Source organism: Neovison vison, chromosome 7 (genome assembly GCF_020171115.1).
Source record: "Neovison vison isolate M4711 chromosome 7, ASM_NN_V1, whole genome shotgun sequence".
In the NCBI taxonomy this organism is placed as follows: Eukaryota; Metazoa; Chordata; class Mammalia; order Carnivora; family Mustelidae; genus Neogale; species Neogale vison.
The window spans coordinates 22830106-22843146 of NC_058097.1; the positions used below are offsets into that span (position 1 = coordinate 22830106).

Consider the following 13041-nt stretch of genomic DNA (forward strand, 5'->3'; position numbering starts at 1 on the left):
TAATGTCGACTGAATGCAAAAAGAGATAAAAGTGTGTATGTATGTGTGTGGGTACTTGATATATAATTAGATGTAAAACAAGATAAAAAATAGTTACATAGAAGACCGGAGATGAGAATATTCAGATCATTTCAGAGACATTGTCTATTGCAAGAAAACAAGTTTTCATCCCCTGTGTCTGGATTTGAAGAGTTAAAATCTGTATAACCATATTTGTGCCACTGTTTAAGATGATTTTATTCATTTTCTTTTTGTCAGTGAGCATGACACCAAGGAGTCTTCCCTTTATAATCGTGTCAGATTTTTCGGTTCTCATCATTATCTAGCAATTATGAATCTTTGCAAGCCACAAGAGTCATCTGAGTTCAAGAACTACATTTGGGGTGGGAGAAGGATAGAGTAGATTTGGAGAGAAAGACCGCAGAAGTAAAAGTGCTATTTTCTTCACATGGTATCAAGAGAACCTACTATCAAGAGGATTTATTCCTCTTCATGCTAAGCTTAGTCACCTGGTTGAGGTATTATTTGATCAGGGTGCCTACTGTAAAGTTACTGTTTTCCCCACCTTTCCACATTGTACCCTTTAGAAGAAAGTCTCAATGTGCAGCATGTATTTAAGGAGTGGGAAGTTATGCTTTCCCCCGCACACCACATAATGACTCTACTCATGTGTATTTCTCATACACAGGGCATTTGTCTTCTTTCTTTCTTTTTTTAAGATCTTTTATTTATTTTTTAGAAATATTTTATTTATTTATTTGGTAGACAGAGAGGCAGGCAGAAAGAGAAGGGGGAAGCAGGCTCCCCGCTGAGCAGAGAGCCCGATGTGAGGCTTGATCCCAGGACTTTGGGATCATGACCCGAGCTGAAGGTAGAGGCTTAACCCACTGAAACACCCAGGTGCCTCCTTTCTTTCTTTCTTTTTTCTTTCTCTCTTTCACTTAATCAATATATACTCAAGGGTTATTTATTTTACACTTTGGTTTATAATCCAATACAGTTTTACTTTCTTGCCCAACTTATTTTTCAGCTTTGTCAACTAGGAGACCTTTTAGTTGTCTCCTGAGTTCCATTGACATCCATCCATCCACCCATCCATCCTTCCATCCACCCATCCACCCATCCACCCATTCATCCTTTCATCCTTCCATCCACCCATCCATCCATCCACCCATCCATCCATCCACCCATCCATCCATCCATCCATCCATTCATCCATCCACCCTTCCATCAACCCACCCATCCATCCACCCATCCATCCACCCACCATCCATCCATCCATCCACCCATCCATCCATCCATCCATCCGTCCATCCATCTATCCATCCATCCACCCATCCATCCACCCATCACCCATCCACCCATCCACCCATTCACCCATCCTTCCATTCACCCATCCATTCATCCAACCTCATCCTCTTCCTCCTCATCATCAGTATTTTGGTTTGGATTTTAGCACTTATTTACTTTCTTACTTTCTTGAACTTCATGGTGTTCCAGGCTTATCTTATATAATTATCACTGTAATTCTAGAATTAACTATTTCTCCAAGGAGTGCTGGTTCCTTTTATTGAGGTGTCAGAAACCAAGAGGAGTGTTATTTCTAGGTTGCCTTTGCTTCTAGGCCCTCTCAGCTGATACAGGGAGGACAAATAAATGTGGATACTCTAATTTATACACTAAAACACACACACATATATATACATACATATTGCACAAATATACATGAGTAGTATCTTAGTGTATATACTAATAGTATACTAATCTATGTATTAGAATATTAGTATGCTAGTGTGTTAGGGTGTGTGTGTTTATAGTGTACTTATACACACACACACACACACACATACTTAGGTCTGCTCCTTCCCCCCTACTACCCTCAGTAAGTTTCAAAGTATGTATACAATATAGTTATATTATTTTGTCAAAGGTTTTGCATTTTATCCTGGGAAATGCAGATATCCTAATTCTTTTTTAAAGATTTTATTTATTTATTTGACAGACAGATCCGAAGTAGGCAGAGAGGCAGACAGAGAGAAGAGGAAGCAGGCTCCCTGCTGAGCAGAGAGCCTTATGCGGGGCTCGATCTCTGGACCCTGGGATCATGACCTTAGCCGAAGGCAGAGGCTTTAACCCACTGAGCCACCCAGGCACCCCACAGACATCCTAATTTTAAACAAAAATTTGCATATATTGAGATTCACTTACTGTGCTATGAAGTCTAATGATTTTAACGAGTACATTGTGCCATGGGTCCATCATTACAGTATCATACAGAATAGCTTTAGTACCTTAAAAATATCTGTGGAGTTTTACCTATTAAACTTCTTCATTTCCTTAAGTCCCAGCAGTCACCGATCTGTTCATTGACTCTATAATTTCATCTTTCCTAAAATATCATGTAAAGGAATAATATAGTTTGTAGACCTTTCCTTTAGTAATGTGCATTTAAGATTCATCCACGTTTTTGCATGGCTTAAGAGTCCATTCCTTTTCATCATGAGGTAGGCTTTTCTCGTATGGATTGCCGTAGTTTGTGTACCCATTTACTTATTGAAGGATATTTTGATTGTTTCCAGTTCTGCGTGATTACAAATAAAGCTGTTATAAGTATTCAGATACAGGCTTTTGTTTAGAAGTAAGTTTTCAATTCAGTTGGATAAATATCTAGGAGTGTGACTGCTTGATCATATGGTAAGCTCATATTTAATTTTGAAAGAAATTCGAATTGGTTTTGCCAAAATACCACAAAGCCCTATCTATAATCTATAAAACACTATAAAGATATTCCTCTTTGGTCATCGGACAGAACAATGGTAGACAAGCTAGAACAGAAAGCAATCAGTTAATATACAGATGAGCTTAAGGACTTGAATGAGTTCCAGGGATCACATTACAAGCAGGAACTATCTTAAAACTCTGTCAGACCTTTGGGAAATGCTACCTAACAGAATTTCTTATCTTTCCTTTCATCTCTTCAAAATGAGAACCCTGATTCTGTTCTTCAGCATTGTGTTCATGGGCACTGTTCCCTAGCTTGCCACTAACAGCGTTACTCTGCCTATTCCTGCTTTTGAAAACTTGTGCGGAAAAGGGAATGAGTATATATAGTTAGTAACCCCCTTTAGAGACCATACCTCTGTCAAGGCGGCAGTGAACACCCTGAGTGTATGCCTAACCGTGTTTTATTTATTCTCAACTAACTGTCCATCTCCCCAGTGACAGTATGGATAATTAGCAGTCAGTTTATATAAGGTTGCTTCCATTCTGGAACATAGGTAGACATTTGATCAGATCTAATTCAATTAGTCTCAACCCCAGGTACTTGCCATGAAGACGGAGAAGGTGTGGAAGTACTGTCTTTCCCAGTAACTCAACATAGAGATAGGTGAAACCATGAGGCAGACGTCATCTTTTCATGGTATATTTAGAGAAATGAAAAAGCTACATTTCACAGTGCAGGGAAGTACATGAAACTGGTAACAAAGCAAGAGACTGTGAAACTTCTTATTGGATTCCTTAGTCTCTAGCTGTAGAAACATACTGAGCCTTCCACAGTTCCCATCTCTGGCTTCCATGATACTCCATCCATCCATCCATGACACCCCCAAAATGGGAGGGACATAATAATGTTTCTTAAAATCAAATGTCTCTTAAGAAGTAGAAAATTGTCCTTTGCATGCTGTTGTTGCCTGTGAAAAGAAGTAATTGGGAGGATATAGAAGCATTTTTCGTCCTGGATATGTAAATAGTGCCAAGAGATAATAAATATTTATGCCCACCCAAATGATATGCTGGTTTTTTTTTCATTATATAGACCTAGAGAATAGACCATCGCTCTTGTGTCTTCCCCTTTGAAAGAACTTGGCTCTTCAGCAGAAGGCATGGTATGAGTCATATGTAGTGCTTATCTTCATAATATAATAAAAGAGGAAGTTTTGTCTTTACCTGGCATCAACTGCTGTCCATGTAGAAATAATGAACTGAAATGTTATATTCTTGGGAACGTTTAAACCCGAATTGGGGATGGGATATCCCTTCTGCCAGGCTTTTGAAAGGATCGTGCATCTCCTTATCCTTCCTCGGAAAGAAAGAGAAATAGAGAGAAGGAATTGTTTCCGTTCAGTATGATAAAAGACTCTTGATGTCAAGCTCAATGTCACTTTTCCATCCATTTATATTCACAGATCCTATTAATGGATGTAAGATAACCTACAGTCTTCTGTGCTTTGTTCTTTTGAAAATTACTATTAAAGAAACGCGGGATGATCAAGACTGAAAACAAAGGACAAAATTCATTCCCGAGTATGTCTTTGTTGTCCTTTTTCTCACCTTGACAGAATCATCTGAATAATGTTAATCACCCCAGGATCCTTTTTTTTTTTTCCCCGTATTGTTATTCCTGTGTAATTATTAGGGCTGCTGATACCATTAGGTGACGATGAAATAATATTAAACAGTCCCTGCACATTTATGTATATGTAGCAAGTTACAATGTCAAAATTGAATGAAAGAAGTGCCAGGATCCATCTTAGGAATCGTTCTTGCAGTGTCCAACTGCTCCAGGAAATGCTGTGCAGGTGCCCTGGGAGCGCAGTGTAGGGGGAACCGCCCAGCAAGAAAAGTAAGACCCTGTGCTGTGAATCCAGCATTGTCTCCCCTGCTTCACTCTGCACTAAGGGCATCAGTAAGTCAGAATTCTCATAAGCATGGACAACAGTTCTTGTTCCTATTAGGCCTTTGCACATCTCACCTTCTCTTGTCCCTGGTATGTATTTTTAAATTATGCATTAAGGTGTAATATCCGCAGAGTAAACTGCATATGTCATAAGAGCACATGCTCGCAAGCTGAACTGATTCATGTCATTAGCACCCCCGTTAAAAAATTGGAATAATACTTGCCTTGCAGAATTCATACTTCGGCTTCTTTCTGTCACTGTGCCCATAAGAGCAACCAGTATCCTCACTTCTAAAATTATAGCATTTTGCCTCTTTTGTACTTTATATAGGTGGACTCATACACTTGGTTTTCTGTCTGGTTTCTTTCTTTCAATATGGGCTTAAAACCAGTTCCACCAAATTTATAAGCTACATGAATGAGTGTAAATATATTGATTTTTATATTCATTTATCCTGTTGATTCCTCTCCCCCTTCTCTTTTCTATTTTTATTCTGGTGTTAGAAGGTAACTTTACCTTTAGATATGTTATTTTGGGTCTCCTTTTGTTACGTACCCAGCTCAAGGCAGCCAAGGGGGAATTTCCATATCAGGACCAGAGATGGTTTAGTCTGCATCTCTAGGACAAAGAAGAGGTCTCTAATGTGCCTGAAACAGATCTCACTTATTTCCAAAAGGAATTTATTTAGTAAAACTACCTTTATCGCAGGGGTACCTGGCTGGTTCATTTAGTGGAACATGCAACTCCTGATCTTGGAGTCGTGGCTTTGAGCCCCATGTTGGGTATGGAGATTACTTAAGAAAAATAAAAATAAAAATAAATAAATCTTTAAAACTATCTTTTCCCAAAGGGAGTGGGGGGAATGGACATTCTGCCCTTTTTTTAAAAAAAAAAAAAACTCACCCCCATTTCTCTATTTTCTCTAATGTTATCATCAGATGCATTTAACAAACGTTTATCGAGTGCCTTCATTTATAGACTGTGAAGTCACAGCAATCAAACTGAGTGCAGATATTAAGAACAAGTGGTAAGAGTTCACTCTCTGGAGTCAGCAGGCTGGGTTGCAAATCGTTGGTAGTTTCATTAGAGCACCAAGCTTGCCTTTAGTCCTTTGAAATTCGCCGTATCAAATATTATATTCACCTACATGGAACATGTCATGTTAGAGAAAAGTATTATAATTTTATTTATTGATATAAATTATCATTTAAAAAGGAAACTTCCTTGGGGCACCTGGGTGGCTCCGTTGGTTAAGTGACTGTCTTCGGCTCAAGTCACAAGCCTGGAGTCCCAGGATCGAGTCCTGCCTCGGGCTCTCTGCTCATCAGGGAGTCTGCTTCTCCCTCTGACCCTCTCCCCTCTCATGCTCTTTCTGTCACTCTCTCTCTAAGTAAATAAACAAAATCTTTTTTTTTTTTTTTAAAGATTTTATTTATTTATTTGTCAGAAAGAGGGAGAGCGAGAAAGCGAGCACAGACAGGCAGAGGCAGAGGGAGAAGCAGGCTCCCTGCTGAGCAAGGAGCCCGATGTGGGACTCCATCCCAGGACGCTGGGATCATGATCTGAGCCGAAGGCAGCTGCTTAACCAACTGAGCCACCCAGGGGTCCCAAATAAACAAAATCTTAAAAAAAAATAAAAAGGAAACATTCAGCTTTGCGCAGTGGCAGTATCGTAGCCAATGAGGTTTATCCGAGGTGCGATTATTGCTAATTAAAAAGGAAACATTCTTGCCACTATATCATGTGACATAAATAAGAGATAAAGGCTAGATAAATATACTACTAGATAGATATAATGAAATAGATACCTAATATTAGGTAGCTACAACATAAGCTATATGTAAATATATTAAAGTCAGTAGCTATTGTATAGACGTTGTTGCCTGCCAAAGGCTTTTATATCTTTTTTTTTTTTTTAAGGATTTTTATTTATTTATTTGACAGACGGATCACAAGTAGGCAGAGAGGCAGGCAGAGAGAGAGGGAGGAAGCAGGCTCCCCATTGAGCAGAGAGCCCGATGCGGGGCTCGATCCCAGGACTTTGGGATCATGACCCGAGCCGAAGGCAGAGGCTTTAACCCACTGAGTCACCCAGGTGCCCCCAAAGGCTTTTATTTCTAAGCCTTCTTCCTCCTTGGTATATAGAGGGATATTTGCAAATATCTGAAAGCTGTCAAATGCATACTAGCATAAAACTGAGATATCCGTCAGCATAAAAGGAGAATGCAAGGATGTACATCTGTCACTGTGGATTTGAAATTAATTAATGCTGATTCCTTGCATACCTAGAGTTCCCTGCTGGAATGCTCCTCATATTTTGGAGAGCAACGTGTCATGCAAAAATGCATGTGCACATTTTGATATATGCCAAACCAAGGACATATATGATAAATGTTCTCTCTTAACCATGCCTGCCTTCAAGGCGCACCTAATTTGGCAGGGAAGGTAACCTGCTTTCTCTGAAGGCTTGCCAAAGATGAGTGGAAGGAGTTTCATAGCAGAAACCATGGAGGAGGAGGACCCAGAGAAGTCAGGAGAGATTAGCAGGAATTTTTTGTTCGCCTGAGATTTGCATGGTAGGGTATCCACTGAAATTTCATGTTGGCTTGTGACTCAGAGGAGCTGCAGCCGTTTCTTAAGATCTTTGGACCTGATGAGAAATAGGCACATGATATCATCTGCTCAGAAGTCAAGTCATGTGAGTAGGTTAGAGTCTGGGCTGGTAGGACTTGTGGGCTCTGCTGAAATATCCATTCCTACAAAATGGAAAACATTTTAGCATCATGTCTGCATTCGTAGGCCTAAAAAATCCAGTGCCTACAAGCCATTAATATTGCACTCAGTGAGCAAGCCCCTGGATGAATTTAAAGTATGTGATTGTTTTAAATATTTGGTGGGATCTTTTACCTTATAACCGTCAAGTAAAACACACCCGATCAGAAGATATTTCAAGATATCATGATAAAAGTGAGTTATTGCTGTGCTGTCAGCAATAGTGAAAAAGGTCGTTTTGAAGCTGCCTTATCCCCCACCTCAGAGACAAGAGTCATGTTAGATTTTGAAGGGACATCCTCGTTCTAACACATTAGACTTGGCACTTTGCTTTGAACAGAAAAGACATTCCTGATTAACTTTAAGATTTGCCTGATTCTTTAGATGTATCCGTAGCTCTTTAAGGTCTACAGAACTTCTGATACCATAGAAGCCAATTTGAGCAGGGTGGGGACTGCTTAGATATGTGGGATTCAAGGTTAGGCTTAGGTGTGCATAAAGATTATAAAAATGTGCTTCCCTGTGTCTGATGGAATGCTTCCTTGAAATGTTCAAAGGTAAATGCTCAGGCTTTGAAGCCAGACGGTGTTTGAATTGTGGATCTTCTCCTAACCACTAGATGACCATGGGAAGGGAATTTTCCTCTCTGACTCTGGATTCTTTTTCTTTAAAATGGGATTTAAGAAGGAAAATCCTATGAATGGATAAAGTAGTCTTATTGGCATGTAGCAAGTGTCAGTTGGCCCAAGCTCTGAGGCATAATTCCATGTTATGAAAGTCACCCTGATTGGCCTTCTAAGTCAACATGCTCCTGGATTCTCTGAGATCAGTGTCCCTAAAGTTGAGTCTTCTTTCATATTTATGGTTTAGGTTATATTTTGAGAATTAAGCTAGTTTATTTGTTTAAATAATTATTCTATTACCTTTTTTGTGTTTCTGTGATGCTTCCTACCCATAAAAGAATTTTTGACATCTAATTTCTAAGTTTTCTGCTGAGTTCCAGGCCTGTAACTGAAACTGCCCATGTGACATGGATATATGGGATTAAGGGGCATTTTTAACAATCAGCACATTCAAAACTAACTTAGTGGGCTTTTAACAGTGGTAACTTATTATCTTATATAGCCTGTGAGTCAGGATCCATGTGGGAGATCCAAAAGTCCTTTTAGAATCTTATACAGTTGCATTCAATGTTTCAGCCAGGTCTGAGATCTCATCTGAGGCTCAACTGGGCAAGAATCCCAATTCCAAGGTCTCATGGTTATTGGCAGTGTTGAGATCCTTGAGGGTCTCAGTTTCTTTCCTATCCAGTGACCTTCCTCCTCTCCTGGCTGCATGGCCTTCCCATGTGGCAGTTCAGAGCGTGGCAACTTCCTTCTTCATAGTCAGCAAGAGAGTCTCTGGCATAACAGTGGTTACAGTCTCTTGTAACATAATCTTCCCCTGCGCCCATCACCTTTGCTGTATTTTATTGGTGAGAAGGAAATCACAGGTGCTATTTGTTATTGATCTCCTCCTCTGTGGTTCTACAGTAGAAGAATGATTATTTCTAAAACAGGGCTTTGAGCATAGCCGTCTCTTACCACATACCCTTGTGTGCCCTCCCACTGCTCTTAGAAATAAATGTGGGTAGATTTTAACCATTTTTACAGTGAAGAAAGGTCACCTTCTACTTTGCTGCTGTTGCATCTTCTCTCACCATCCTAGTCCAAGGAACTATTATATATCACTCAGACTTCTGTCTGGCTTCCATACTCCTTGCTTGTCTGCATTCACTATTCTGTGACTTCGAATGCATTCTCTGATTGTGACATGTTCCTGCTTACTAAGCTTCAGTGTTTCTCCATTGCACTGTAGAGCTAGTTCAAAGTTTATAACATAATCTGATAATGCTCTGCACAATTTTACTCTGCCTACATCCCCGTGTTTTTGAGCTGTTGACTCTGCCTTATAGCCTAGTTTTTGTCCCTCATGTGTGATGGCCTCAGAGTCTCCACACACAACCTTGATTTTGCCTAGGAGGGTCAGTCTTTCAGGTCTCCCATAGTCCTCACTTCCTCCAAGCGTGTTAAAGAGTTTCTACCATTCTGTCTTTTCTTTCATTCAATTATAATTTATTAATTACTTGTGTAGTTATCTGTTAATCATAAGATGGAGCCTTTGTTTCTAAGTTCACTGTTGTCTTCCTGTGCCTAGCAAGACTCAAACATAGGTATCTCAGAAAATATGTAATAAGCCAAAAAAGGAAGATAGGACCAAAATGATGAGCAACGTTCTCTCTGAATATTTCAATTGCAATAAGGGAAACAGACCAAAGACCTTCCTGCACGGAGGTCAAGGGTGTCAGAGAGATGTGTTGTCATGGTCTGTGGAGCTAAGAGATGTAGTGGACGAGTCTGGGACAGGCTCAATAAGGACCAGACACAGTATGTTCCTGAGAAGGTAAGGAGCTGTTACAACTGATAGCACTCTAGGAATCCTGCATCTTCGAGAAACATGAGGCATTTTGGTATTGGAATGTTATCAAGATCTGTAGTGCCTCTCAGAGTGACAAGGCAGTTGATCTTGAAATGTGACAAAGAGGGAATTTCTTTTACATGATACTGTGTCTTCGATCTTCCTGTATAAACCAAACTGATAGAGAAGTGAGGAAAGTGCTTTCTGTTTAAAAGAGAGGATGCTCATGGCCTCCTTCATTGGTTTTTCTTTTGCTATTCAAGTTTCTCTCTCCTATTTTTTTTTAAGCTTTTATTTATTTATTTGCAGACAGAGATCAGAAGTAGGCAAAGAGGGAGGCAGAGACAGAGAGGGAAGCAGGCTCCCTGCTGAGCAGAAAGCCCCAGCGGGGCTTGATCCTAGGACCCTGGGATCCTGCCCTGAGCGGAAGGCAGAGGCTTTAACCCACTGAGCCACCCATGTACCCCTTTTCCCTCCTATTTAAAAGAAATCCATCTTAAACTGTAACATTCTTTCCCTTAGTGACTCAATATAAATAAAGTTTATTTATTATTTTCTTTTTCTTTTTTACTTTCAGATTTATTTATTTTAGAGGGAGAGAGAGTGTGTGCACGGGGGAGGGTGCAGAGAGAGAGGGAGAGAATCCAAGCAGACTCGCTGCTGAGTGTGGAGCCTGAGACAGGGCTCTGTCTCACAACCTCGAGATCACGACCTGAGCCTAGATCAGGAGTGGGACACGTAAACAACTGAGCCACCCAGGTGTCCCTATTTATTACTTTCTTTTGGTATCTGGTCATTGGAGGTACGGGTATTGTGGAGAGCTGGGGAATAATGATTTAACAGTTTGCTATCGAGGAAACTCATTTGTGTGGGATTTAGACAATGAAATATAAGAGACACTCTGTCATCTTTTATTTTTCCCTGGCTTTAGGAACTCAGGCAGGACATGGAGGTGAATATATTCATCTTATTCACGTATAAGGGATCAAAATCTTCAGATGGCAACTAAGATAGTCTCTTATCAAATAGGATTTAATGTACAACACGAGATGCTACCTAGAGACTCAAATGAGGGGGGCAGGGGACATGAGAACTCCGGAGAGGGGGTGGTAGATCCGGGAGACCGCTCATGAAACATGCAGATTTGGATGTATTCTTTCTCTTCTCCGCACATCCAGCTTGTAATTTTTGTTTTTAAGATTCTATTTATTTATTTGACAGACAGAGATCACAAGCAGGCAGAGAGAGAGGAGGAAGCAGGCTCCCCGCAGAGCAGAGAGCCCGATGTGGGCCTCGATCCTAGGATCCTGAGATCATGACCTGAGCCGAAGGCAGCGGCTTTCACCCACTGAGCCACCCAGGCGCCCCCAGTTTGTAATTTTTTAAATGACATTTTTTCACTCTTCATTAGAAAACTCATGTATGTGGAGTAATGACACTTGGTAGACCTTCAGTAACTGTTTGTTAAGAAATAAGGAGTATCACCTACAAAATTCCTGGGCTGGTGTCGTGAACACACTGGGTGCTCAGTGAATCTGTGCTGTGGACATCATCGCTGTCAATATCTTTATCATTACTGCTGCTGAAGACCGACACTACTCTAGGCAGTTTCACCTGATTTGACATGCACACACATCTATGAGGCACTTTTTTTTTTTTTTTTTTTTGGTATCAAGTAAAGACAATACAGCAATTGGCTAAGAGTTTTATAGCAAATATGCAGTGAGTTTAGGATTTTATTCTTTACAGTCTTACTACAAACCCCTTAATTTAACTAAAACATTCTGTATGCCCCACTGGAGTACAATGTTGTATGTTAAATATATAGGTCTATGTATGTATGTATATAATATATGTGTGTGTGTGTGTGTGTGTGTGTGTGTGTGTGTGTGTGTATCTAGGAGAATAGCGGCTGCTTTTAAGGTAGGTATGGGTTCATTCACTTCCTGCTGTCCCCAGACTAAGGCCTTTGCAATTATACTTCAGTACCTAAATCCTGGGACGCCTGGGTGGTTCAGTGAGTTGATCGTTTGCCTTCTTCAGCTCAGGTCCCGATTCCAGGGTCCTGGGATCAAGTTCTTCATTGGGGTCAGTGCTCAATAGAGAGTCTGCTTCTCCCTCTGCCTGCTGCTCCCCCTGCTTGTGCTCTTTCTCACTGACAAATAAATAAATCTTAAATTAAAAAAAAAGAAGAAGAAAAAAATAAATACAGAAATCCAGGTGAGGAAGTCCGAAGTATTTCTTCCATTTGGGCATAATTTATTCAGGGTGCTCTTTGAGCATCTTTTTCAGGGTATTTTTTCTAGGAGTAGAAAATGAAACTCATTGCTCAGTCTTTCATCCTTCATGAATGCACATAAAAATATATCCAAAGAAAGAGCCAAATTCTTCTAATACATGACCAGGTGGTCAGTCATGTGAGGACATGGTGGTTGCTCACACACTAACACGTTGCAAGAGTGATCTCTACACAGAAAGCACAAAAACATATTTTGGTTTGCAATTATTTTATTTTATTTTTTTTAAGATTTTATTTATTTATTTGACAGAGAGAAATCACAAGTAGACGGAGAGGCAGGCAGAGAGAGAGAGAGGGAAGCGGACTCCCTGCTTAGCAGAGAGCCCGATGCGGGACTCGATCCCAGGACCCTGAGATCATGACCTGAGCCAAAGGCAGCGGCTTAACCCACTGAGTCACCCAGGAGCCCCTGTAATTATTTTTTTTAACTGTGACAAAACCTTCATTCTAATCCCCCTTCTTCATAGTTTTTAACATAACTGTTTATGAATTGTAGGTTAATGCAGTGTCTAAAAAAAAGTTCTCATAATCCTTGAAGGAAACAAGAATCTCTAATATTTTACCTCTTTTTTGCACACAATCTGCCCTTCCACCTCCCTCTCTCTGTCACTCCCTCTCGTACTCTCGTTCTGTCTCTCTCACACACACACACACGCTCCTTCACCCTTCACTCTGTCTATATGTTCCAGCGTGTGTGTTTGTGTGTGGATTTGTGTGATATATACTGTCTGAGTTGGAGGGAAAATGCTGCTTTCTTTCCAAATCAAAGAGAAAAATGCGTCGAGTCTGGAACAGCAACAAAAATAGCTGGCTTGACTCACAGTCTCTCTACTC

The 13041-nt window shown here is 40.3% G+C and overlaps 1 protein-coding gene and 1 pseudogene across 2 annotated transcripts in view; both read left to right on the forward strand.

Annotated features, from left to right (window-relative positions):
* CDH8 (cadherin 8) overlaps positions 1–13041 on the forward strand; it is a 380375-nt gene that overhangs the window by 136501 nt on the left and 230833 nt on the right. The gene's annotated exons all lie outside the window — the stretch shown is intronic.
* LOC122914708 lies at positions 6330–6498 on the forward strand (annotated as a pseudogene).